Raw genomic sequence first — 27,804 nt, 5'->3', positions numbered from 1 at the left:
TTAAGTTTAGTTAAAGAATTTATCCCAGCGGTGAAAAAAAATCATTAAAGCATATAGTTTGTGATTGTTGAGCTCGTCTACCTCCCTGGGAACTCATGCCTGTCCCTCCCTTGAGAATGGAGTAAAGGTCAGTGACGACCCGGACATTCAATCCCGAGCCGTGGCACGAGTCTGTGTCGCCCGAGATCTTCATGGTCTCGGAGGCTGATGAGCGACCTTTTCTTTCATTAGTACAGTTGAACATGGTTAATACGGGTTGTCTGTCTTGTTGTCTTTCACGTCATATGATAGCCTTAAAGCGTATGCTAATGAATATGGATGGGATAGCAGATGCTCACATTGCGGAATTAGTGACGAAACGAGTGTCCGCCAACGATGATTTCAGTCGTGAAATGGGTATATATTATTAATACCGGTATATCATTAATACCGCAACGTAGTAAGTAAAAATTGGAAGCATTCTCTTACGCTCTCCTAGGTTCCACGCAATGTTGGCTTCTGTCTTATGCCGTATACCGCAAGAAAAAGACATTTTCACATATATGTGTGCTGCTAACAAACGCAGCACGCTGGTGTGAGTTAACTAAAGAGAAAAACACTTTTATGTACAAAGATACACTTGCGCCTCATCGGATCGACTGGAATGCTGGCTGTACGGAGCAACGACGTAATGCATTGAGCGCCAACTTCAGTCCTTGTAGTATTTTAGCTTAGCGGTGCGTTTGGCGAAATGTGACGTGGGAGGTCCCAGTAGGACCAATTTATTCTGGTAATGTAATGGAGATGTTCAGTATTCGCTCCCGTCGTTTGTCTGCGCCAGTTGCAGCGTACGAAGAACTTTCTTGCGAAGGCAGTGCTTACGAATACCGTCCTTCAGGTGACGCAGCCGCGCCGGGGGAGCCGAACGTGCCACGCGTCCGCTTGCAGTGTATATGGTCGAAGAGTAAAGCGAAGCCGAAAGTATACAGTACGTGAGCGTCCGCGTAGAGCGAACTTTCAAAGCAAGACACGGACCAGGAAAGAGCCCGCATTTCTGCAGCGGGCAGCAACAGAAATGTCGCCCGCAGATTGTTGGCACGCGCAGCTGCTGCCCAGCTCGAGAATAATTTACGGCTACCTCGCTGGGAGTGTTGTTGTTCAACAAAACGGGAATGTATTCCAAAGGGGGCAGTAGAGGACAAAGAAATTGGCCTGTATCTATGTGGAGCACCAGGCTCTAATTAAAAGGGGACTGCAATCACCGAAATCTACGCGTATGTTAAAGAAAATACCGGTGGCCCCACCACCAGGCGAAATTGCAACTGCATGCGCATGCATCTGTCCACGCTATAGTAGAGCACTATATCCACGCTATGGCGCCTTTCCCTTCAATGCGATGATGGAAAACCGAGCGTTTTCGGTAGGGGTGTCATTGCTTTGAATCCACCGATTGGAAGAATTTATTTTAAATCCAAATTTTATGCACTGCCGCCAAGTATCACTGACTTCATGCGTACAGAGCCGGTAGAATCAATTTTTACTGGGAACAATTATTGCGTATTTGCCCACGTTGATGAACGCCATTTATCGACAGTTTAATGACCGCAATCAATCCTCGCCTCGGTGGCTCAGTGGTTATCAAAAGCTCGACCTCTGAACCCAAGGACGCGGGTTCGAACCAGGCTGCGTTTCGACGGCCTGGCACCCGTGTAGCAGCCGTGCGCACAGGTGGTCGAAATTGCCCGGAGTAGTCCACTTCGGCGTCGATCGTAGCCAGAGGCGCTTGGGGCCTGCAAACGCCGTAAATTAAACTAAAGTCTAGTTAACGATGTGAATCTATGTTCGTTCAACTTTCGAGGGAGGCTGCTGCGCCCCCGTTTGTTACGAAGGGCTGACGTGTGAGGCCGCGCGCACACTGTACCGTGCAGTGTTGGCGCTGAAAGCTTAGCGCGCGAAATATTTGAGCAGGAACGGATGACTGCTGACATCCAGTCGCCGACATGCTATATCGGAGCATGCATTCAGCGCGTCTTTATTTTTTTTACTTGAGGCAGACTTCAGATCGAACTTGCATTGTCTGAACTCTCCTGCCATGTCTGGCTGACTATCGTAAAAATAAAAACGAAATTGAGGGCTATGTTCTTGGCACAGGCCAGATATAACCCCAGCGCCTACGTTATGATAACGTCTCTTGCGAGCCCCCCTCCCCCCCCCCCCCCCCCCCTTCTTTCCCGGTGCAACTCTGCAGTCCCACCGCGGCTTTCAGTGCGTAGCCAGTCGCTATTGTGGTATGCATGCATCAAGTACAGGAATCCTCCAGCGCGAACTTCTTCGATCTTTATTTTATCTAACCCTGTTTCGCCATACAATATTCGAATGATTTTGCCTCTAATGCTCGATATCCCTGCACTACCGTACGCTGTTGGTGTATTTTTCCCGCAATCTTGATTCATATGAACCTAACTGATGTGCGAAATCAAGTTATTCTTTAGCCATTGTTAAAAAGGTGCCCTCTTGATTGATACGCTCAACGACGACGTGGGGAGTATAAATCACACAAACCTCTTAAAACAGTTCCATCATTTGAAAACCAATATGCTACCACTTTTCTAGATATCGCGACTAAATATTCTCATAACTATTTTCGCCTTTTTCTTTCGCTTTCAAATATCTCCAGGGGCTATAGTAAGCAATCACGGTCGACCGATTTGTTCTTTTTATTTTTGTAACTGATAGGGCCTGTCTTTTTAGGTAGCATAAACGATTAAAACAGTTTATCCTTTGGCAGGCTTTGTATTCACTTTGCCTCAAGAGCTATGTAAGGCTTGACCCTCGCGACTGGCTCTATCGGGATAGAAATTAATGCGAACTGCGTAATGCTTGCACGCTCCATTGTTCAATTGCTTGCCAGTGTACATATATGTCGCGCTTTCCCTATTGTTGTCATCCAAGTTTCAAGCGCGACAAGTTCTAGCAGGGGTGCATGAATGCGATGCATTTCTTGTTGTCGCCTTGTGTGTCACAGCTATAGCTACACTGATTAATCGGCTGTCGCGAACCTAGAACGGCAATTCTTCAAAAAGATATATCATTGGCAGTTTTCAGAGCACACGCATGTGCAAAACAAACGTACTTCTCAATCAGCGCTGGTGCGGTGCGTTCTTTCTATCCTTTTTTTTTTTTTTTCTTTTGGTGGGGGATGCATTTTCTGACGATAAAACGTTTCAACATGACAAAGTTGCATCTTCTCCATACAAGAGCTGTGAGGTGCATTGCTGGTGTTCTTCATTGTTTCACTGCGAGTGACTTCTTTTTAATATTCTATATCCTGCCAGTCTTCGCTTTACACGAGTACAGACTTTTAATGAGCCTCAAAAGTGCTTCGCGGAGCAATGAAAATTGCGTTGGTAATTTGGCAGAACTTGCAAAGCACACCCATATTCCACAAACCACAAATAAAGAAATGTGGGTAGTTCCTACACTTAGAGCATATTACTCAGAACAGCCTATCTTATATGATGCCAGTGGTATTAAATAAATTGAACAAAGAAATGTTTGACCCTTTCCAGCATTCAAATTCTGTTAAGAATTTTTTTCTGAACAAGTTTGGTGTGATGACGCTGCATGTATTTTTGTGTTGGTACTTTTTGCTTCTTTTTCTACGGTTCGTTATCTTCTTTTGTGCTATAATCTATACCGCAGAATTTATTGCCGCTTGCCTGATGCAATGCCAATGTGAAAAAAGGGGGCAGGACATCTGTGAAGCTTCCGAGATTTTAGTCATGTCTTCTATAATATAGAGGAAATAGAAGGCTGATTGAGTGATTGATTGAAGTTGTATAGCTGCCGCCTTTCGAATTTTACAGCACGCTAAGCAAGATAACAGCAGCGTTTTGGAGCTTCAAGAAGCCGCCCGAAATTGCAGTGGGCCCGCCGTTTTCTGCTGCCTATACCGAGCGACGCGCCATCTTCTAGCGTCATCCCCTTTACTAATGCAAAAGCGGCTGCTTGATGCTGCTTCATGGCAACTGGTGGTGGTGCCTCCTGGCGGATGCAGGGGGCTTATTGCGAATATTAAAAATTTTCAAGTCACAAAGCAATTCCATTTGAAAACCCTCCGGCGGCGAGAAGCTTGCGAAAAAAAAAAAAAGTAAACAGGCAAACTTTTAAATACTTGTTTTCACTCCTGTTAGCTCGCGACCAAACGACAAGTGACATGCAGTGCTTCGGCGGTGTGTTTGGCTGCACCCTTCAAATAGTGGCGCTCTTGTGACACCCTTGGAGGCTGCAACTTTAGGGCAGATGTAGACGAAAGGTCATATTTGTCAAATGCGTGCTGTAATGAGCCAGCTGATGTTAAACAGAATTTTGCCGGCTACTACCTTTCAACGGACCGTGCGACAAGCCCAGAGTGAGGGATCGTTGCACCCTCCCGCTGGCGTGTTGTCACAGGGTTGATATCGTAGAGAGTCCGCTTTTGGAGAAGCATTCATCGCGACTTTTCTTCGTGATCAAATTTTGACCTTTTAGGTTAAGAGAGATAGAGAAAAAAAACAAAAAAACAAAGAAACGATGTGTTCCCGGAATTCACATTGCAGCGTGAGATCTTCTGAGAGCTTGAGGCAAACTGGTGCAAGGAGGCCCTAAGAGACTTCTGGAGGAGAAAGGGACAGAGAGAGTGCCAATACGCCTCAGGGGGAGAGCGTGAGCACCAGGTCCACCCTATCTTTTCCATGCCTAAAGGAAGAAGCGCAAAAATATTTTTGATTAAAAGGAAGCCGAGTAACCGTTTCGTCTCTACCATGCCGTAAGGGAAGGAATGTGGAAGAAAATAAGAGCGAGAGGAATGGCTTGGCAAAAAATTCTACCGCTGACGTTGCACAGCACAAGGGTGCGTTTTGTGCTTGGCGTCCATCGAAATGCTGCTGTATTTGAACGCACAATCGCTCTTAGCCCAACTGCAATCAACTTATACTACTTTGGGCCAAGCAATATCCTATCCAGACTACACAGGCCCTGACCAACCCTCCCTAGATGCCGCCATTATGGAGATCGAAGTTAGATCAGCCCTCCTTAAGCTACGCAACTCAACCCCTGGAGAGGACAGAATCACAAATGTCTTGCTCAGAAACCTGGATGACCGTTCTATTTCTCTGCTCACTGAATACTTTAACGAGTGCTGGGAAGCGGGGCAGCTACCGGATGAATGGAAGCACGGTAAAATAATATTCATTCCTTAACCAAACAAGCCCATAAATGCCCAAAATCTCCGTCCCATCTGCCTGACATCATGTCTGGGGAAACTCTTTGAGCATGTCATCCTCACCCGTCTCAACGCAACACATGGAATCCCATGGACTGTATCCCCATAGCATGCTAGGTTTTCGAGCTAATTTATCGGCGCAGGACGCCCTACTACAGATTTCAAATGCTATCCTCAATGATATGCCACACCACACCAGAGCAATACTGGCAGTAGACCTCAGCAAAGCATTTGATAAGGTCACGCACAGTGCTGTCCTGCAAGGCTTTCAAGAGCTGCAGCTAGGGCCTAAGGCCTATAACTATATCAGGGCCTTCCTGAACGGACGCACCGCTTCCCTGCATATAGATGACGTACAGACCCCCTCTTTCACACTTGGTAACATTGGCACCCCGCAAGGCGCAGTGTTGTCGCCATTCCTTTTTAATATCACCATGATCCCGCTGGCAAAGGCTTTAAGCAGTATCCCACACTTGGGACACACCATTTACGCGGATGATATCACGGTTTGGACCACATACGGCTCGGATGGAGACATAGAATCTACACTTCAAGAAGCGGCCACTGCTATATCTACCCACACGGAAAAAATTGGCCTTGAATGCTCCCTGACAAAGTCAGCACTCTTTCTACTCCGGCCGCGGCGTGTTCCTATACCGCCCCCTTAACAATTTATCTGCACGATACTCCCATACCACAAACCCCAACCTCCGCATTCTTGGTCTGAACGTACAGGACACAGGGAAAAACGACCTTACCCTGAAGGCACTAAAACAGTCTACTTACTCCGTCATCCATCTTTTGAGAAGGGTTTCACACTCACGAACCGGCCTAGATGAAGCTGACAATTTAAAGGTACTACATGCCTTTGTGCTCAGTCGCATTCTTTACACCTCTCCTTACCTGAACCTCTCCTGTGCAGACAAAGATAAAATCAACGCCTTAATCCGCATGGCTACCAAAGCAGCGCTCAACCTACCGAAGACCACTAGCACAGACATGCTCTTAAAACTAGGAATGCACAACAATATACAAGAACTTATAGAGACACATCGGTACACACAGTACCTTCGGTTCGCTGGCAGGCAAACAGGACGACATATACTGGACACTCTCGGCATTCGCATACCCGCACATGCTGAAGAGTTCAACCCTCTCCCTCAGGCCGTGCATTCAGTCGTTCAGTCGTGTCCGACTCTTCGTGACCCTATGGACCATGTCACGCCACGCTTTCCGGTCTCTCACTATCTTTCTAACATCACATAACTTCATCTGCAGCGCCTCGAGGATGCCATCTAACCATCGCGTTCGCTGCCTACCCCTTCTCCGGCGACCCTAAACCTTTCCTAACAAGTGCATTCAGCGCTTATCCTCAAACCTCTTCCTAAGAACGTCCACCCAGAACACCATCAATCCTGCCGCGTCGCGCGAGCCAAAGCTCTCTATAAACACTATGGGACTGCAGAGGATGTCCGCTGGGTGGACGCCGCATGTGGTTCAGACCGTTCGGTAGTTGTGGCCTACAATCAAGCAACCCCCCCCCCCCCCACTCACTCACTTCATAGACCCTCCCCGTAACTCGGAAGAAGCAGAAGTGGCTATAGCCTTAGCAATCGCCCAAACAGATGCGGCTTACATACTTAGCGACTCCAAAACAGCCATACTTAACCTTGCCTGCGGACGCGTGCATACCCTTCCGCATGGCAAATATTGAGGATGTGCACCTTGAATTCTGACAGGCGTATTGAGCTTATATGGCTGCCGGCTCGCTCTGGTAATCGCGGAAATGAGGCCGCCGATAACATAGCCCGATGACTTATTAGCCGGGCAAATGGCGACCCATGCCGGGATTTCTCGAGGGAGAGGGCACATACATTTTCTGAGCTCACACAGCAAGCACGCCTTTCCCGTCGACTCTACCCTTCTCCCCACTCCCAGCTGTCTCACTCCCAACAAATCCTCTGGAGGCGTCTTCAAACCCGAACGCTTCTCACCCCTCAACGCATATCCTACTACCGACCCGTTTCCCCTGAGTGCACTCTCTGTGGAGAGTTGCTCGCCACCTTGGACCACATTCTTTTCGGCTGCCCTGCCGATCCTCCCCCGCAGGGACAGCCCACCATCGGATTATGGGAGGAATGGGAGGCCCTCCTTACGTCGCAGGACCTGGACATCCAACTTCGCTGTGTGGACCGGGGTGCCAGTGCCATGGCCCTACGTGACCTGGAAACATGCGCGTAATGTGAGGGCCGTGCAGTGGTCCTGGGCCCTTGAAGGGTCCAAACTCGATCGTGAAATAGTTTTTTCCTCCTCCTACGCGGGTACGAAGCGAACCGACACTCCGGCTCATAAGAGGGCAGGAGGCTGACACGGGTCCACGGTGAGGGTCAGTGTCTAAATGCGGTGGTCGGAGACCCGCAGCACTATCTGCCTGCTTTCGCGACATGGTCAAGAAAGCACTTTCCGAACTCGACGGGTCGTGGCCGTCCCTCTCGCCGTCAGTCTGAGCTGGCGTCAAGGCCGCATTCTCAGATCCTCAAGGGAACGGATTTGGAGCCAAGTTCTCTTTGAACTTGGCTGCCAGCAGCGTCCCCACCCGTTCTTAGCTTTCATTTCGTTTATATATGGCGATTGACGTCCCAAAGCGACTCGGGCTGTGCTAGACGCCGTAGTGGAGGGCTTCGGGAATTTCGGCGACCACTTGGTGTTCCACTGCAGGCATCACTTTTCACCCCCGTCGTCATGCGACTGCACTGGCTGCAGACGTGGACTGCCCCGCCGCGGTGGCTGGGTTGTTAGGATGACTTGGAAGCTAATGGAAATTGGTTCGATACCGGCCGCGCCTGCAGTGCTGCCAGTCCGGACCTTTAAGCAGCTTATGTCAGTCATCTCACGATCCGTCACACTTAGCCCTGCCAACTTTTCTGGAGCTTGGTTTTAACTGAGAAGGAAATAGAAAATTTAGGAACGGCGTTAGCCAGGGATTCGGCGAGACACACGTCTTTGGATCAGTCGCATGTTTTAGCCACACAGGTGCAGACCGGGCTAGTATATCATTGTGCCATCTGTTCGTAGTGCTATTTGCTGGATGCATCGGAGACGTTCGTGTCTGGAATGAACGTCAACGAGCACGAAACCCACGGCTCGAGAACAACGAAAAAAATGTTATTTGCTCAAAAGGTTGAAGGGAACTTTTTCGTCGTTGCCGTCATCACGCGCGTCTGTCATGCCTCCTGCTGATTTTGTTTGTTTGCTGCGCGCCATCATTTTCTTTGGTTGCAATATCGAACCATTGTACTGGCGAAGCATTATTTTACTTCAATAACCCGTTTAGTTAAGAAAAATTTGAGCAATGCCGCTCGGTGTTGCAAGCTCGTGCGTTCATCACAATAGGCAAAGTGGTTGCCAACGCAGATGTGACTCGGTTACACTTGTTTAACTTTGGCAGATGTGCGCGGTATAGCTCTCGTTTTGGATGCGGGTGTTTTTCTGTAAAGTTCTATTTGGTTTTTGCGGTGGCATTTCGTCTCTCAAGGAATGCTGTAAACACGACATTTTGTGCGTTAGTTACTAGCGCACAAACTGCTCGCGCTGAAGTCTGTATACAAGCCGAGATAAACTCTGACTTCTGATATTTCCGTCGCAAAGGTATACGTCACGTGTCATCGAATAAGGAAGGCTATAATGTTTCCTTTTCTGTCGAGAGGGCATTATTCGCCGAAAAAGAAAATCTTAACGAGCGCTCTTCCCGATATTACTGACATGCATTATACCGAAGTAGTAACAACCCAAAAGTTCAACTCCTGCTCATAACCGAATCCCCCAACAGTGAATGCGTTATTTCAGCTGCGCTTCTTTTAGCTCCGAAAGGGGGGGAGTGCACTTCATGTGTGACTAGCTGCAGGATTACCCAAAAATGTGTAGAAGCATCTTGTTGCCCTACTGTGGTTCCACTTCCTGCTGTGTATGAGTTCTATATATTGGCGAATTCGGCCCTGCCCAAACTGAATCGAATTACCAACGTTGATCAGGAGCACTGCGTTGTCGTTTTCATCATGTCCGACGTTTTTCAAGCTCTCAATGGTATAGTTACATCATTGTCATGAGGTGAGAAATTTGCCGAGATTTCCTCGGAGAAGCACGGTTTCGTTGTGGCCGCACGCTCTCAGCGCAAATACGCTGTTTAATCGAGGCCAACCTCGCTTAACAGATGACGATCAAATTTCAGCTATCCCCATTTACGTACAATCCGCGCCCCTCACTGAGGCAGAATGTTGTCCACTCTGTCAACTGTGGAGGTGGAACGGCAATTTACGAATTAAAATGCGCTTCTTTGTAAAAGATTTCTACAGGAGGGAGTCGTTTATGGTTGCTCTTGACGGGAATAGGTTGTTTCTTCGTTAGAATATGCGGGTTACTTTTGCCAGAATTTGCCACGGGAAGGCTAGGCGCTACAGTCGCCCCAACCTGCAGCGCTATAACAGACAGAGCTGTGTCCCCCCTGTGGTGCGAGGAGTCGCTACTGCGGCGGCCAGAGGTGACAAACACCGAGTTACGTACTCGAACAGTTTATTGTGCTCGAGTACACGGCAAGAGAATAGCACTCAAATACAGCCGCCGTAGCGTGCGAACGCTTGCGTACGGGGTGGAATAAACCACCTAATGGGAAGCACACGCAAGCAGGTGAGAAGAAGCGTCTGCTCACCTGGCGCGGCTTCGGGCTCGCAGCTCGTTGCGGTAGGTGCGTACGGTGACGGCGATTCTCGGTGACGACGGTGGTCTCCTCGGCGGAAATCATGAACCGCGCGCGTGCTCACCCAACCGCCGAAAAGCCCCCAGCTAGTTGCGACAGACGCGCTCCTCGACTCGGATCGTGGAAAGGTCTCCCGGTTACCCTGGGAGGAAAGAGGGAAGCCAGCGGCAGCGTCGCTGGCTTCCCTCTGAAAGGCGGAAGGGGGGGAGTGGGGGCAGTGTGCCTCTCTTCCGTCGACCTCTTTAACAGCGCGTGCGCTTAATCACGCGTGTTCATTACGTGCGGTCGTTATAATGGAGGCAGGCGATTGTGAATCCCCACAATAGCCATTGATTCGTTGTATCGAATTCAGAATAAGGTATTCAGCAATTGAACAGCATAGTCACCCGCATATATACTTCTTTCGCTTGCTATACTTTTGGATGCCTTAATCGCGTAGCTTGAGGCGCTCTTTTCTCTCCGAAAACATATCCATCCACTTCCGTCTTAGCGATCATGATCACTTCTGTTTGGGCCAACAGTCTCTGTATACATAGTGGTAATGCGAAGTAGTTGCGTGGAATGGCGCCCAAATATGTAAAGCGCGCTTGAAAATACGTGTATGACTCTGAAAGCCTGAGTGGGACGAGCACGAGGTTTTTATCCTTTTCAATGAGCCTTTGTCGTGACTGCGAACAAGAATTAAGGGAACTGAAGACTCATTCCCTGTCCAAAGGTACTGCCATCCTGAGCGTTGCCGAAAAAATAAAATTAAAATTAAACTGCATGGCCTGCTTGCTTTAGTGCATTAATTATCGAAATGTGCCATTGTTTTGATTTGGTCATGCAGCCTTGCATTCTGCAGTATAACTATCCGCAGGTTCGCCCTCGCCATATGCATTAACCTCATATGCTGCTAGCCCACATTTCGCCTTCCACTCGGTTTTTTCTTCCCTCATCCTCCCTAAGAGCAGATAGATTTTTCCTCTCACTGTAGGTCTATCTAGATGGATGAACTGATTATTTAGCTGCTTAGAAAAAGAACAAATAAATGGTAGTCAATCAAGACGGTTGTAAAGGAGTGCATAGTATTCTGACTTGAAATATGCCTACAAGTAGGTAGAGATTACATGTTAGTGCTACCGCTTAGGTGGATACGGTTGGCAAGAAATGGATGCGGCGTTCTTCGGGCAGAAATATTTGTTGAGAGCAAATGATTTAATGATAAGCAGTGTAATTATTCTCTTTTTTTGTTAAGGATTTTTTATTTCGTTACATTTTTGTTCTGCTCTCCTTTCTGTAGTTGCGCTGTGCCCTTTCTGCTAAACTCGTGTCGACATGTGAATGCTCGCTGCTTGCGTACCCTGCATGTACCATCGGCTGCTTGTTAACTGTGCGAACTGGGGAGATGGAAGTTGGAAATAAACAAAAAATTGAAGGCTTATCAAGGTTAAGCCCAGTGGATGCGAAGCATGTTAAGCAGCTGTCTCAGTGTGGATGGGGCTCAGTTATGGAGACGTGGTTTTAGGTTAATCGTCGTACTTTATTCTTTGCAGCCCGACAAACACACTCTTATGGTCCGTAAATGCATGACTCTTGGTTTGCACGTCACTTACGCATACACGCCCGGCGCAAAGACGCTGGCGCGGTTGCGGGCACAGAGACTGACGCGACGGCGGGCGCGAGCCGCTTCATCCCTGGCGTGACGTCACATATCACGTGATGCAGCGATGGTGGCGCCGCCGCCGCGTCGCGCGCGACGGCGCGAACCGAAGTGTGGAGGCCTCCGCCGGGCGACGTCCGACGGCGCGATATGAGGCCCCATCTGCAGCCGGTGTGACGTCATCACGTGACGTCACATAATGTGATCTCACTTCAAGGTCAATGGTGGCCACCGCCAGGAGGCGACCGACGGCGCGATATGAGGCCCCATCTGCAGCCGATGTGACGTCATGTCAGGTGACCCCATTTCAGGGTCAATGGTGGCCACCGCCGGGCGTCGCGCGAAGGCCCGAAACCTACGTTAATATGCTTCGCATAAAATGAATGATCTTAGCTATGTGGCCAAATGGCAGCGGCACGGCAATTCGATATGGACTTTCATGTGGATTAGTTATACTTCTGCTTTCTGGGAGAAATCTTTAAGTGAAAGCTTCGTAGACGCATCACGATTAACGTTGCGGGCAGCAGTGAGCAGTTGTAAGGTCTCACTTTGATCCTGCCGGCTAACCGGTTGTAGCACTGAGGCGCTGATCCCGTAATCCCATCCCGGCTCTGGCGACTGCGTTTCGGTGGTGGAAATTCGCAAACCGCGGTGTCCCGTGCAATGCGAGTGCGCGTTGAAATAGGCCGCTATGGCCGAAATCAGTCGGTAGTGCGACACTAACGTGTCTCTCATAGTCTTGTGCGAAGTTGGGGTCGTCCGACCGCGCATATCATCTTGTACTACCTCACACAGAACCGTATACGCGTGCTGTACCACGTATACATTACCGCGCCACACCTCGTACTGTGCCTTGTATACTATAGGTGCCGTACTGTACCGCATTGTACCGTACCGCACCGTATCATCATTTCATATTACACCAGCATTTGCCGGACTCCATTTATTATCGTTGAGGAAGCGCTGACGCGAATTCGAGGCAATGATTTCGCGCCTTGTGCCTGTGATCTTGAGGGGAACAGATAACCCACGCCTAGCGTATCGCGCCCTCACGGCATTGCTCCTCCGCGGTCTCTGCAGCATCGAGACGTTCCGTCCGTTTACTTTGTACGGCCATAACCGTTTACATCTTCCGAGGCAAGCGGGTCGTGGTTATATAGAAAGGGGCAGGGCTCTCCCACCAGGAACAAATAAAGCGCCGCCTTTCGTGTCCCGGGCAGGTTAACAGACGCGGCCGATAAGGAGGCAACGTTAAATGAGTATAGACACGTACATTTTCTGTTCCGGTATTTTTGCTTTAATCGATCCACAGTGGGCCAAAACAGAGGGACTGCGACCCAAAAAGCCCCAGCACAGATCAATTAATTTGTTATCAGTGCATTTATCAGGGCCAGTTTTGGTTTCGATCTCTCCGGACACGAGCGCGCGATGACGTCAAAGATACGAGAACGCCACACGAGCGCCCCCTATTGGCAAGGTAGGTGAATGCGTAAGCACAAAATCTGATGACGCATTCGGGTCGCGTTTTCCGTCTGCTTACTGTCGCACGTGCAAGAAAATGTCGTCGAGCAGCGCTTCAGCGCAGCATAATTAGTACTGCGACGTTGTTTCGCCCAATAGCGTGGATGTTACTAATATTTCCGGGCACTTTAATCCCGACCCGCTCGCCTGCGACTCAAGCGACGAAGCAGGAATCAGCAGCAGCCACGAAAGCTTGGTGGGTTGACAGGAAATGTCAACATAGTAGGAATGTTGAACAAAGGAACCGTGAAGATGCTGCTTTATCAGTCCGGTTGGCCAACGCTGTGAGCCAAGCTGTTCTAAAAAAATGTTTTAGTAATGACGCGATCAGCCACCGTAACCCGTAAGCTGTCCCGATGGCTCCCGTGCTCACGCCTGTTCACGCGCTGATTGGTCCCGACGCGGCAGTCCTGCGTGCCGCCGTCCTAGACGCCGTCCAACCATGTGGCGCCATCTGGCGCAGTCAAGGCAATCTGGGTGCGTAAAGCCATGGCCGCCGCGCTCGACTCCGAAGTCATAACCAACGTTTATAGGATCTATAAACGATGTTCATAACTGCCTCATAGCATCCGCTATCGGTAATCTAGCTATCGCATATCGCTGTTCATTCGCTTACATAGCTATTTGTACAAAGGACTATCAGTCACGATTAAATTGCGATGATTATTCAGCCAATACGGAGGTCCTGGTAGAAATAATTACAGTGATACAAGCGAACTTTTTTTTCTCCTACAGCTGGGCTGCCCGGTGCGACGCACCAGATGTCTGCTAGCTCCGCTGCTGAAGGCGTTGGGCAAAGCAAGAAATTATTTTACGAGATGGGCTTGCCAGTAAAGCGGCGCTAGACTCCGACGTTTATTACAGCGTTAGCCCGTTCCGAAGCGCCTTTCGCTGGCGCTTCGATGCGAAACCAGCTAGGGCTAGCGACGTCTAGGGTAGGCGGGGAGCGGCGCAGTATGTTCCCGGCGCGCCATCGAGAGGCACCGTTACCGTAAGCCCTGCACTTGTGCAGGCATGCTGTTGGGGCCTGAGTTTATCAGGCAATCTCCATACGTACACCGGTGAGGTAATTGTAACATGCACCAATGAAGAAGCCATCGAGTAAAGCGAGCAGAAGCGGAGTTCTTTCTCAGGGCACGGCCGGAAGCGGCGGCGGCGCTGTTCGAGTCCGGCCATGTGTCGTCACTGCTCTTTGCTTTGCCGACTCCACGTCACAGTTGTTTGATGACGTCATGTTGTTTACCTATGTACACGTTTTCGTCACAGAGATGTCGATGCCAATGGGTTTTGAAAAACGCAGTACTTGCCTGGCTTGTTTTTAAAATCAAATTAAAATATCTTCGCGGAAAAGTGCGAGGTTGGGATTGCTTGCGGAGCATCTCTGTATAACCAGGAAAGCAATCGTATTCCTTCCGACGCTTCAAAAAATGGTGTCTATACTCCTTTCATACCTAGGAACGAAATCTGTTCCTGGCTTCCGACTCGAAATGTAGGTTTCCAAAAAACTGTCATGAGTTAGCTGAAAAATTAGAGTTGTCGGAAATACGCTAGGGCTTCTGGGTGCCTCCTGTTGACTTCGGAGATTGCTATAATTAGATTACAGCAATGAAGGACTTTTTCTCAGTAATCCGTACGCGTGCAAAACTGGCGAAGTACAGCTAGAAGCAATATGAAAGGGAACACAGGAGCGCGTGGCATCCACGCTTTCAAATGCGCTGTCACCTGCAGGTGATAAGAATCAGTGGTGAAGACGCATCCGAAGTAAGCTCGGCCGGCTGCTCTTTCCGAGCATACACTTGGTGTGCCGCTTTGCAAAGCGCGGAGGCCACGCGCTCCCTTGTTCCCTTTCATTTTGCTTCTAGCTATAGACCGTTTTATCATGGGCGCTGCCATTTTGTTTATGTGGCGCCATCTAGCGGCCGAGTTGCGAACAACCGCCATGCTGGTATGTGGGGTCCCATCCGCGGAACAGGCGACAAGTAGCGGAAATCGGCTTTTTTGAGCTTTCGCGTGCAAATTTTCGCTTTCTGAAATTACCTAGCTGAAAGAAAAAAAAGTTTTCAATAGCAGCGAAGCCATTCGGTCAGAAATGACAAAAAAATATGCTCCTGATCAGGTCGGCTGAAGGCTACAAGCCTGATTACAATTAGTGTTTAACTTTTATGTGGCACAGAGAGGCGGCGGCGCACCACTGGCAGTGATGGCAGCTTTCGATCTACTTTTTATTCTTAAATGATTTCTAGAGACGGCTTACCGTAACAATTTGAGGAAAGAAAGAAAGCGAATGTAGCCGTTTCATGTCACGTTTAGGAGCAATGCTAATCGCGCTAGATTTGTTGGGTCAACTAATCATTCATATACTCTTTACTGCTTGAGCGGCTACTGCGGAAGTTCCCACACCTCAACTGGGGTTCTATTCTTAAGTATCCATTATCCATTTCGGATCCATTTACTCTACCCTGGCTACTTTTGTTAAATGACAATCAGGCAGGGTATTCAAGCGTCCACTACCAGGCAATCGGATTTCAGCATTGCCTACATGACTCAACCACCTGTTTGCCGGTATGTGCGGGAAGTGGCGATGACTTGTCAACAGCGGAGGCTGCTATCCTGCAATTTCTCTGACTGGGCGTTATTCGCGTTTGTCTGACGCTGCCGTCATGCTGACATTAAAATACAAAATAAAATAGACAAATGATACCTATGGAATAGGGACCTTAAATTACGTCCCATAATGACCTCATCGAAAGTTGCTTTTGTCAACAATTACATAGTCCATTTTTCGTCGCAAGGTTTGCTTACTGCAAGCAATCGCTGCTATTCCTATAATCATATTCCCATTTATTATATATAGGCAGCAAAATCTTACGAGATGCGTGTTTTCAGAAACAAAATATTTTAGCGCTGTTTCACTAAATAAGTTGACAGCCAATTTATTAGTATATCGTTGTCTTCAAGTGGGACAGGTTCTTTCATACTTGCATTAACCTCAGGTGACTGAATCGAAATAGTTCTTTACCTGGCGGCATCTCGTAAATATTGCCCACAAGGAATATCATCCGCTTGTTGCCCAAAGTCTGCCGTTGTTGCGCGGGTATTCAGTTTTTCCGGTCTCTACTCTACAAACACAGTGTTCGGAACTCGCACGAAAGGCTGCCAAAGCGAAACATTTTCGGTTGGGGCTTGAAATTCAGAAGTGGCTCGTCTTCGCCCCGTTGATTGAGTTGCAAGTGGAACAGTGTAGAGCAACACACGCGCATACCACCGCTGTTAATCTTTTATCTTGTTAATCATCTCCTTTTGGTTGTTATTTTTTGTTAATGCAAACAACTGAGTAAAAAAAAAGATTGCGTTAACCGCGGCAGCTCTTAGCAGCTAAACTGCGGCCGGCGGAAATTAAACGATCAGAGAAATCAAGGAAAGAAAGGGGCGAAAGAAGAAAGAACAGGGAAAGAAAGCACATCAGTCACATCAGCTAATCGGCTTAGATACTTTGCGGCTATTCAAGACACTCTGTGTGTCAAAGACTGCAATGTGTGCCCTTTCTCCGTAGAATATGCCCCGCCGCTCCCGCTGCTATCCCTGCGTCCCCACATACCAGACAGGAGGAGCCGCGCAGCGCGTTCCGGTTCGAGGATATTTTCCTCCTTGCCGCGAAAACGGTTTATACATTTTAAACTCCACGGCTCATTCTTCTGCAGAGATTTGCTCTCTCATTTGCCTGGTCGACCGCCTTGGAAACGAGTGAAGCGCGAAGGTCCGTGCAATGACGTTGTACGATGCACGAGTACCGATTTACGGGCAGGCCTTAGCGACCAGCGTGCGCTCGGATATGCTGAAATCTGCACTTGTTTTGGCGCTCGCTACGCGCCACACACCTTCTACTCCTTCCTTGACTATATTTAAAGCTGTAAAAATGGTCTTCATGCGCTAGACTGAATTGCCGGCGAGGGAGCCAGCAGAGTTGCTATTCACTACGGCGAAGGACATCCTTTCTTTAAAGCAGGACGAGATTTCCGGCCCCTTCTCAGAAGCTAATTAGGTCCTATCGCGATGCAATGAATTAAGGAATGTCGTATGTTTTGTAGAGGCTGCGATTCATCCCGTCCGCGGCGGCCACTTTTCGATGGAGGCGAAAAGCAAGCCGCCTGTATCCGCCCGTGTGCTGTGCAGGTTAAAGAACCCCAGGTGGTCGAAATTTCCGGAATCCTCCACTACGGCGTCTCTCATACCCTGAGTCGCTTTGGGACGTTAAACCCCACAAACCAACCAACCAACCTTAAAGGAAACGAAACTAATGAGTATGCTTATTTTGTACGCGTGAAGCATAAAACGACTGAAAGTAATTGCATTACTTTTGTAACTAATATATTCCTTTACTTTTGTTAGTAGCATCTCGTAGTGTAAATCAACTGCATTTTTGCAATTGCTAGACATTAGCGCGATAACTGTATTACCTAAGCAAGCAATTTCGCCGTCTACGATTGATCACTATGGAAGCCTCTTTTATGTAGATGCCGTCCTTTTCGTTGCCTCTTAACTTTATTCATCCCCCTATTGTTCGACGCCTGCATGAACGACATAGGGGTCACAACTGCTCAACACGTGGGCAGCGTGCACTCACAAATAGAAGGCTACTGTTTATTGTTACCCATAGAGTCGGCAATGCCGGCGCTACAGTGGTACCGCTAGCAAGGACTGGAGAGCATTTATGCACACACACACACACACAAAAAAAATCTGTCCGTTCTTTGCCATGATGCGGCGTTTTGTATTTTTTGCCGTACGTGTTCAGCCCTTCGCTTCAAGGGAGGTCCGGCCGTCGCCGAAGACCAGACGCTGCCCCTCCCCCTTGGTTGCGGCAACCGGACGCACACAGCGACGTTTGCGCGCGTCCTTCGATGATGATCGCCTCCTTCGCGTGGCCATTCATTTGGGCTCCGGCTGTGAGCGCGTGCATGCACGCAACGACCTGTCCCGACGCTGCCGCCAAGGGCGACTCGTTAGTGTTCAACTCTTCCTCTCAGCGAGGTTTTACCAAGCACGACTTTCCCCTTCTTCGGCGACGAGCACCTGTTGCAGTCCGTCGTGGCTTCCTCCTCTCTTGTTTTGGTGGTGCACGGTGGCCGCCTTTACCCTCCATCCAAGTTCCCCTCTCACTTTGTGCCCCTTCCCCAGCTGTAGATTGTCCTTCGCACAGTTGGGTGCAGTACCTGTGTAGCGGCCAACGGAGCTAGGGAAAGCCTGTCGCAACGGGACGCCTGACTGACCTCCACTGCGCCAGATGACGTGGCGCGGCAGTGGTTGTTGGCAAACTCGCTCCGATTGACCCGACACTGCGTGATCTGTTTCCCTTGGGTCGAGGTGCTCTTTAAACTGTGCCGCGCGTCGTGTGGCAATAGAGGGGCCGCATTCTTGTGCTGTCTGTGAAAGGGGCTGCTTAAGCCTGGAGTTTACGTGTTTTTTTTTTCTTACGTAAGCAATACTGCGCCAGGTTTCGTGCTTCTATATATGTGGGAGGGGGAGGAAGGGAAGTTTCTTTGCTTTCTATGAACTTTATCACTTTTTTTTTCTTCTGGTGGCTGTGCTGCAGCAGGGCCAGTTTGTCACGTGGCGCCGTCACTTATCTTGTACCTCGTTTAACGAGACGGCTTGCTATGCTGGCCATGCATGATGTGCGCAATAGGTACAGGTGTCTGCATGTGGCCATTTGCATACGAGGACCATCTCATTGGTGAGGTATACCTCGTATCATGAATGTATCATGAATGACAGCTTTGCTTACCTGTTTCGCATGGGAGGAATGCACGTATGCAACGGCTTTATCTTGTCAGTACTCGCTTATGCTGGCAGAAGCGTGGAGGCTAGCGAAAAAAGTTGTAACAGAATGCATATACGTGAGGAAAAATGACAGGTGTAACGTAAGGAGGCGCGACGCGAACAAGGTGAGTGAAGGCACAAAGACGAGTTGATTATATCCCAGTTTAAACGAAGAATATATTTAGCTGAGGTTTAACTCCTCTTAAACCGATTAAGACATACGAAACAACTTTCTACCATGGTATGGCATGGCCATGATTTTTGCTTGGTGGTTTAGCATTGAAAGAGTGGCACCGAGCTTCGCATAGTGTTAAACGTCTTTAGTTGGTTCAGTTTTTGATGGAAGGAAGGGCACCATCTGTCTCTCTTGTACTGGGTACCTTGACTTAATATTACACGCACGCCCGCACACACACAAACACACACGCACGCAATTTTCGGCAAGTATGGCGTTGGTTCGAATCCGCGTCGCAAACTGTCTTCCAAATTGACTATAGCAGAGCGACGCTAAGTGGGTAGCGAAAAGGTGCGAAATCACCCTGAAATCACAACTTTGATTCTAAATCACGTGGTATCATTCTGTTGCCACATCCTGCTGAATAGCTTCAAAACTATTCGAAAATTAACTCACCCATCTGCAACAGTATACTTAAATGGCTTTAGCTCAGAGTCTGGATCATTTACTACAGATATACTTCATACTATACAGATATTGTTGTTTGTGCTGATGGTACCAATATATATATATATATATATATATATATATATATATATATATATATATATATATATATATAATATTATGAGGTCGCACCTTCTTTCTGTTGAACATGCTGCCAACTCTTGGGTAAAACAGCTCTCTCGATGGTTGAATTCAAATGAGCTTGTCTTAAATGTCAATAAAACTCAGTATGTTCCATTGAGGGCACAAATAAGAGTATTTACGAAGAATTCCGCCTTATATCTGAAGATTCCTATTTTGCACAGGAAACTTCTATGAAATTTATAGGAATAATTTTTCGAAAAAATTTTCCTTAGATCACACCACATATAGATTACGTTGTCACAAACGTTTCCCGTTCTGTAGGTATCATTAACAGACTTATAAGCATAATACCGGTTGCAGTTAAGAAACATTCTACTTCTGCCCCGCCGTCCTTGTTGTTTTATCGACCATACCGCCGCGGTGCAATGGCCATGGCGTTCGACATCTATGCCCGAGGATGCGGGATCGAATCTCGTCTGCGGTGGCCGCTTTTCAATGCAGGTGAAAAGCAAGGCGTCCGTGTGCTGTGCGATGTCAGTGCACGTTAAAGAACCCCAGGTGGTCGAAATTTCCGGAGTCCTCCACTACGGCGTCTCTCATAGCCTGAGTCGCTGAGCTGACCCCACAAACCGCACCTGTTGTACTTCCCTCTCGTATACATTCCCATCTGCACTACTGCCTTTTGATATTGGTTACCACCATAATTATCAACACTGACAATTTATTTTGTGTCACAAATGAGAGACATTCGAGCTGGGGGACTTTTGGCATGCAGAAGACCAGGCAGAAGGTGACTATGGCATTGGTTCTAGGAATAGCAGGGGGGAGTTACTAGTCGCGTTTGCAGAGCACAATAACTGAAGAATCATAAATACCATCTTCAGCAAACGGAAGAACCGGAAATGGACGTGGAAAAGTCCTAACGGAGAGACTAAAAATGAAATCGACTTCATAATGTGTTCAACCCCCGCCATTATGCAAGATGTAGAGGTAATCGGGAAAGTGCGATGCAGTGACCACAGGATGGTGAGGTCCCGAATTAGCCTAAATCTGAAGAAGGAACGCAACAGATTAGTAAGAAAGAAACCCATCAACGAATTAGCGGTGAGGGGGAGGGCAGAAGAGTTCAGGATCTCGCTACAGAATAGGTTTTCAGCTCTAACTGAGGATGGCGACATTACCCTAGAGGCAAGGAACAATAATTTCAGAGATATCATTACTGAGTGCGCGGTAGAACTAGGCGGTAGGATAGTTAGAGAGGATACCGGCAAGCTGTCTAAGGAGACGAAAGATTTGATTAAGAAACGCCAGAGTATGAAAGCTTCCAATCCAACAGACCAGATCGAATTGGCAGAGATGTGAAAGCTAATCAACAAGCGCAAAGTTGCCGTTGCCGATATAAGTAAGTATAACATGGAGAAAATTGAGCATGCTGTAAAGAACGGGGGAAGCCCTAAAGCGGCGAAGAAGAAATTGGGCATAGGCAAAAATCAGATGTATGCCCTAAGGGACAAGGCGGGCAACGCCATCACTAATATGGACAAGGTAGTCAAAGTAGCTGAGGAGTTCTATACTGATCTCTACAGTAGCCAAAGTAGTCAAGATCGTAATGAGATTGGCGGTAGGGAATAAGAGTTAGACGTGCCACCAGTGACAAAGGACGAGGTTAAGAAAGCAATAGAAACTGAAAAGGGGGAAAGCAGCTGGAGAGGATCAGATAACTATAGGTTTGTTGAAGGACGGGGGGGATATCGTGCTAGAAAAACTGGCCACCTTGTACATGGAATGCCTGGTGTCATCGATGATACCGGAACTATGGAAGAACGCAAACATTATCCTCATTCATAAGAAAGGGGACGCAGAGGACCTAAAAAATTAGACCAATCAGCTTACTGCCTGTTACTTATAAGGTATTTACTAAGGTAATCGCTAATAGAATCAGGACAGCCTTAGACTGCAATCAAGCAAAGGATCAAGCAGGTTTTCGGAAACGGTACTCTTCTATCGATCATATCCATACCATCAATCAGGTGATAGAAAAATTCTCGGAATATAACCAATCCTTATACATAGCGTTCATTGATTACGAAAAAGCATTTGACTCAGTTGAAACCTCGGCGGTGATGCAGGCATTGCGAAATCAAGCGGTAGACGAGCCGTACGTGAAAGTGCTGGAATATATACATAGTGGCTGCACAGCAACCATAGTTCTGCATAAAGAAAGTAACAAAATTCCCATAAAGAAAGGTGTTAGGCAAGGAGACACGATCTCCCCAGTACTATTCACAGCTTGCTTAGAGGAAGTATTCGGAGACTTGGAATTGGAGCAGTTAGGGAAAAAGGTAGATTGAGACTACCTCAATAATCTGCGATTTGCTGATGACATTGCCTTGCTAAGTAACTCAGGAGATGAACTGCAACTAATGATTGATGACCTAGACAGGAAAAGTAGAAAGGTGGGCTTAAAGGAGCCCCGAAACGATTTTTAAGCACATTGTTTTGCCTCTTGGTTACGTAGATTGAGTTATAGTGACACTATTAACGGTGGTTGTTTTGTGTATTATCCAGTATTTAATATTTTAATTTGTTCGTGAAAGCGAGTTCGGACCACTGATGGTGCCGGCACACAGCGGCCATTTTTTGGCAGCGGATATGACGACATTGGGTCCGATTTGATGATTGGACGAACAATAAATTCACGGCTAAATGAACTCATGATTAATGATACGCTCTGTAATGGTCTTGCGTTTTCTAATATACTTACAAAACCGACATATTTATTTTAGATTAAAGCACTTCAAATAAAATGTTACAAAAAATAACGCTAGAGGCTCTGTCTATTTTCCCGAATCTAAGAATTTTGCGCCCCTCTAGTAGAAATAGTTGCTCATGTAGCTCCTGTTTGCCCTGTGTTTGCCTCGCGTATACTTGCGTATACCTTGCCAGACTTTGCATGTGGTTTGCCGTTTGTTTATTCCTCGTGGTTTGTTGTAGGTGGTTCTTCGTATCCTAGTAGGCTGTCCTGCCTAGACCGATCGGTTTTCGCTGGTGAAGCCTGGTTATATTTCGTGCTGTCATGAAGAAATTCTGCGCAGTCCCAGGCTGCTCGAGCAGCGAAGGCATTGGAGGAGTGTCGTACCACAGATTTCCTTCCCATAATGAACGAAAAAGAATGTGCTTAGAAGCTCTGGGCATTGAGAAAGAACCGAATCGGCGTGTGTGCTCGGCGCACTTCACTCCAGACGCCTTCGAGTGTTCATCGGTAGCTTATGCATCCGTAGGCTACAAGCAACGGCGGCTACGCAGCAACGCGGTGCCAACGATGCCAGGCGCTCTGCGAAAAACAGCGAAGACGGAAGTATCGTGACGGACTGAGCAGTGAATGTTGTGCCAATGACCACGTTTTTGGTCAGCGAGTCTGTCGAAGTTCATGCACGATCAAGGATTCAATGTTTTAACTGCTGTATACTTTCTCAGAGAGTCATCATTACGAGTAACGACCTTGGCAGCCGCTCATTGTTCTCTCGACTGTCAACAGATCGGGCCGCGTGAGCGCGTAATCACACTTGAGAGCTCGAGCGGTGCTATGAGGAGGAATGGCAACGAAATTTTAAGGTCGAGCGCTGCGTACAACCTCTCGAATTATATAATATTGGTCAACTGTCGATCGCGTGGCTTGTCTGAGAGTTTGCGCAAGCTTGTCGATTTTTTCTTTTTTTCACAGCATGGCTTGCTGGAGCTCCGACCGCATTATCGAAAAAAAAAGGGGGGGGGGGGGGGGGGACGGAGTACATCCCTAGCACGCGCGTTCCCCTGTCCCTTGCCACAAGGTCTGTTGACGCAACAAAGCAGATGAAACGCGTTTTACCCCCCCCCCCCCCCCCCCCCTTGCTCTTTTTTTTTTTCGATAATGCGGTCGGAGCTCCGGCAAGCCATGCTCTGAAAAAAAAAAAAAACAAGCTTGCGCGAACTCTCAGACAAGCCACGCGACGACAGTTGACCAATATTATATAATTCGAGAGGTTGTACGCAGTGCTCGACCTTAAAATTCCGCATGTGTGTTTTGATAACATCACCAATCTTTGGTTGGACGTCATTAAAGTAGCAGCTGTGAGGATACAACTCTGCTCACAAGCTCTTTTTGTTGTTTCTTTGTATGTGCTTCCACATAAAATTTTAACTGTAGCTTTGTAACTGGTGCCCATCTTCTCAGATCACATGTTGATTTAAATTTCTATCCGTCTCTCAGGGTGACAAGAACACAGATTCCTATTTGTGAAAACTTCTAGACATTGTTGACAGTGATAGAAGCCACGCTTCCTATTATCCTTCAGCCTCTGCTGTAGACCTGCCCCTGCATTCATCCAACATCCAAGTGAAGTAAGTGGTCACTGGCACCTTGCTGCATTTGGAGTGACCATTGCTTGCATTTAGTGCTGCCTATCATCTATGTGGCTCCAAAAGTGCTATCCGGGTTAGTATACTTGGCAGCAAGGAGTAGGTGTCGAATCTTGCACATCAAGAATATGAACCTATTTTTCTTTTTTGGTATGCTCTCGACATTGGAAGCTCAACATGGTCTGCTTCATACCTTACTGCAATACTCCATGCGTCAACATAGCTGCAGGTCAAAGTTATGCAATGCCAGAACTTTTGCCTCACTATCAGAATATAGGTATTGTTGTGGCTGAGCCTTGGAACAGACACCTATATGTGTATCCGAAGTGCCATTGGCACAAGAGCCTTTCCAAAATGCATCACTGAAAGTAGCCTGGCCAGTTGGTGCATGTCTCTTTGTGGAGCAGCATGCAGTATTTCTTGCCTGCAAGCAATATATTTATTCAGTTGCTAGCGAGTTCTGTGTTGGTGTCTTCATGACTCTGTTCCGTCACCCTGTGCACTGTTTTGCTAAGGAGAATTTAAAAAATTGCCATTAACATGACCACAGGGGAAGCATTTGCTTTTCTTGGTTCTTCCCGGTGTTGCAATATGGTGTTGTAGTTTGGCCTCATGGTTCCGGAAAGTGTAAGACCAAAAATGAAGAGCCCTGAAAAAAAGTGTTTCAAAAGTTGTATATCTGTGTTGCCCTTTTCTGTCTTTGCCTGGCATACTAATTTCTTTTCGGCTTAACAGTACCACATGCTGTAATCCGTGCTGCAAGCTGTGCACAGTATAAACAAATGAAGCTTGAAAAAACTGAAAACTGGTTTATTTTTTTTTTTTACCCCTCACAGTTGGTAAATTTACCCTGTGTAGCGTTCCGATGGAAACATCTTCCTAATCATGGTCACCGCACTTGAAGGGATCACTCTTTGTTCTCCAGTTCAGTCTCTCCCCCAAATCCATCTTGCAAACTGGTGGTAGGCCACATAACATTTTCTAGAATGAAAAGAAGAGAGACATCTGTGAAAGAGCAATCTCGGGATTTACAAAGCTCCAGTCCACATTGGTTTGACTCAAATGTCTAGCATACTGCAAAAAGAGTACCACCACAAATCACCTCCATACCTTGAGACAAAATACCCTATGTAGAGTGTTTTTTTTTATGTTTTCTCGCCTCAGGGAATAAAAAAATAGAAAAGGTTGTACATAGATCTAATAAGTTCTGCTATAGATTAGTCATTACATTACTGGTAGTGCTTTCTACACATATGAAATGATAATAAATGAGTAAGCTGCACTAGTGAATCCAGTGAAATACTGTGCTTTTACAGCATGCACACATGTTGGAAAGGTTCAAACGTCCTTAATGTGGAACCACATGGCTCAACATCTCGGCAGCACAGAGGCTCCGTACACCTGGACGCAGCAACAGTTTCAAGTCATCAGTGTGGTGTTTTCTCCGCTCGCGTGACTTCCGGGGTTAAAATTGAACGTAATGTTACCACAGTGGCTCTATCACCACGTTTTTAATCGCGATATGGACAAGGCACATTTCGTCAATATACACGTATGTTGTTTTTCGAAGTTCGCGAGGCGTGCCTGCATACCGAGAACGACTTGGCGGAAACGATCTAATCGAGCCACTGCATTCTACAAGAATTCGTTTCAGTCCCAAGAAAGATGCAAAAAAAGTGCTGCGGTTCATATTTACCAGTGCGCATCGTCAGCTTGGTGGTGGTCTGGCAGCGTTGCTGGGCGATCGTCGTCAACACCGCGCGGTGGACGCGACGACGCTGGTCGGCTGCTGTTCGTCCCCTTTCGGCGTATCCCCGCACGGAATAACGCGCAGATCGTCGCTCCGTCGCGATATCTCGCGTTCGAGTTCCGATTAGTCTGGCAAGTCCATTTACGGTGACTTCTTATGCACTCCTAAGGTGCTAGCAGTGCTGATATCGGATGGTGAAGCGTCGCTGACCATCCACCTGTTTATCAACATGGGAGCGACGCTGTCAACTTACGCCCACGTGTTCCCTGTAACCATAGAAACGACGCTGCCATCCTTGGCAGGAACGAGTGAAAGCAAACAGGCAACCATGCAGTGATAACTTCCGCGACGTCATCAGTTTGCCTCTTTTGATTGGTCGCACCCAATGACGTCAATGGGAGAGCGAAATGGGAATGGGAAGCCCCGCAAAATTTGAGTTGAGGGCAGTTTTTTTGTTTGCTTCTATTTTTAAATTTCTTCATTGAATAACTCCCGTTCCTGTGCACCGATTCTTGTAATTCTTTTCGAGCTAGTATCCCTGTGACATAAAGAATTGACCTGAAGCATAACCGATATCATATTACGAAGCGCTTCGCGGCTCCTTTAAAAATCAATATGCAGAAGACTAAGGTAATGTTCAGCAGCCTCGGGAAGGAACAGCAGTTTACGTTAGGCAGCGAAGCACTGTAAGTAGTAGGCGAATATAGTAGTGGGCGATGTGTGACCAAACTCATAGACAGTGTGTGACGAAACTCATATGAAAGACCCCGGTAGGATCCAAGAAGTGTGTGAAGCAGATGCTGATATAGATCGCCGATGAATTTTATTGCACCGCGTTTTGCACGGGTGCCGCATCTGTGGCTTCAGCGAGCTTGCTGCCTCTCTGCTCGGTGTGCGCTGAACCTTGAGGCGGGCCCCGTACAGAGCGAGGAGGAAGAATATCGGGGAAGAAACCCAACTTATGTTTTCGTCTCGCTACTCTGGTGTGTGCCCTCTGGCGGTAATGCGCGGAAGTAGACGCGGCGGAAGTGTTGCCACCGGGAGTGACCCGGCAATTATACCCGCGTCACACTAAACGAGCGAGGCCCGCCCCTGGCCGCCGCGCTCCTTCTTTTGTGGGTCAGGCGGCCAAGAGGGGGAGGGTGGTCACTTCAAAACAAACGCTTTTGTGAGGAGGCTGGTCGTCCTCGTCGCATCACCACTAACAACCATAGTCCGGCGTGGTTGCTTGTCAGCTCTTTGGGGGAAAAAAAAAGAAAACAAAACAAAGGCAAATGCGTGTTGACAGCACTGCCCGGTTTTTCGCAGAACCGGTCGGTTGGTTGCGTCGCTTTTATTCGCAGTTAGTTATTGTCCCCTCTAATCAGTGGTGATGACTTTCGCGTCGCTGTGTCAGCCTAATGCTTGTGTGGCGGTGATCGAGAACGGACTTCGCTCATGTGGAGTATGCTTCCTGTTGTGTGCACGGAGTACGGGAATGCAATAACGTTTATTCTCGGTAGGAGAAAGGGGAGAAATACATCACAGAGGGCGAGCAATAATACCGCGGAGTAGGATGTTCGACTCTGGCCGAGTGTGCATTTCGGAAAGTGTCAGGAAGATCGTTTCTTTTTTTGCTGCTGCGCACAAGGTACGCTGTGCCCACGGATGAAAGGTGTGCCGCATACAGACAGCATCGTCGGTCGCTCACCATTGCGCTGAAACGGCTACGGCATGGTCGTTGCGAATGGCACCCCGATGGTTGCATCCTGAAAGCTAGATACTAAAATAAATTTGCACTCTAGGAAATATTTGCGATATGATAGGCATGTTTATTAACTATTTCTGTCCCCACACAGATAATTTCTATTTAACAGATACACGTTTATGAAAAAAAAAAAAAAAAAAAAAAAACTAACGATAATCCTATTTT

General features: G+C 47.7%; 1 protein-coding gene across 1 annotated transcript in view; it reads left to right on the top strand.

Moving 5' to 3' along the window:
• LOC146188000 (sphingosine kinase 1-like) overlaps nucleotides 1-27,804 on the top strand; it is a 150,631-nt gene that overhangs the window by 3,175 nt on the left and 119,652 nt on the right. The gene's annotated exons all lie outside the window — the stretch shown is intronic.

This window comes from Amblyomma maculatum, chromosome 5 (assembly GCF_055883805.1).
Source record: "Amblyomma maculatum isolate TAMU_Amacu chromosome 5, ASM5588380v1, whole genome shotgun sequence".
In the NCBI taxonomy this organism is placed as follows: Eukaryota; Metazoa; Arthropoda; class Arachnida; order Ixodida; family Ixodidae; genus Amblyomma; species Amblyomma maculatum.
This window is presented reverse-complemented; position numbering and strand designations above follow the sequence as displayed.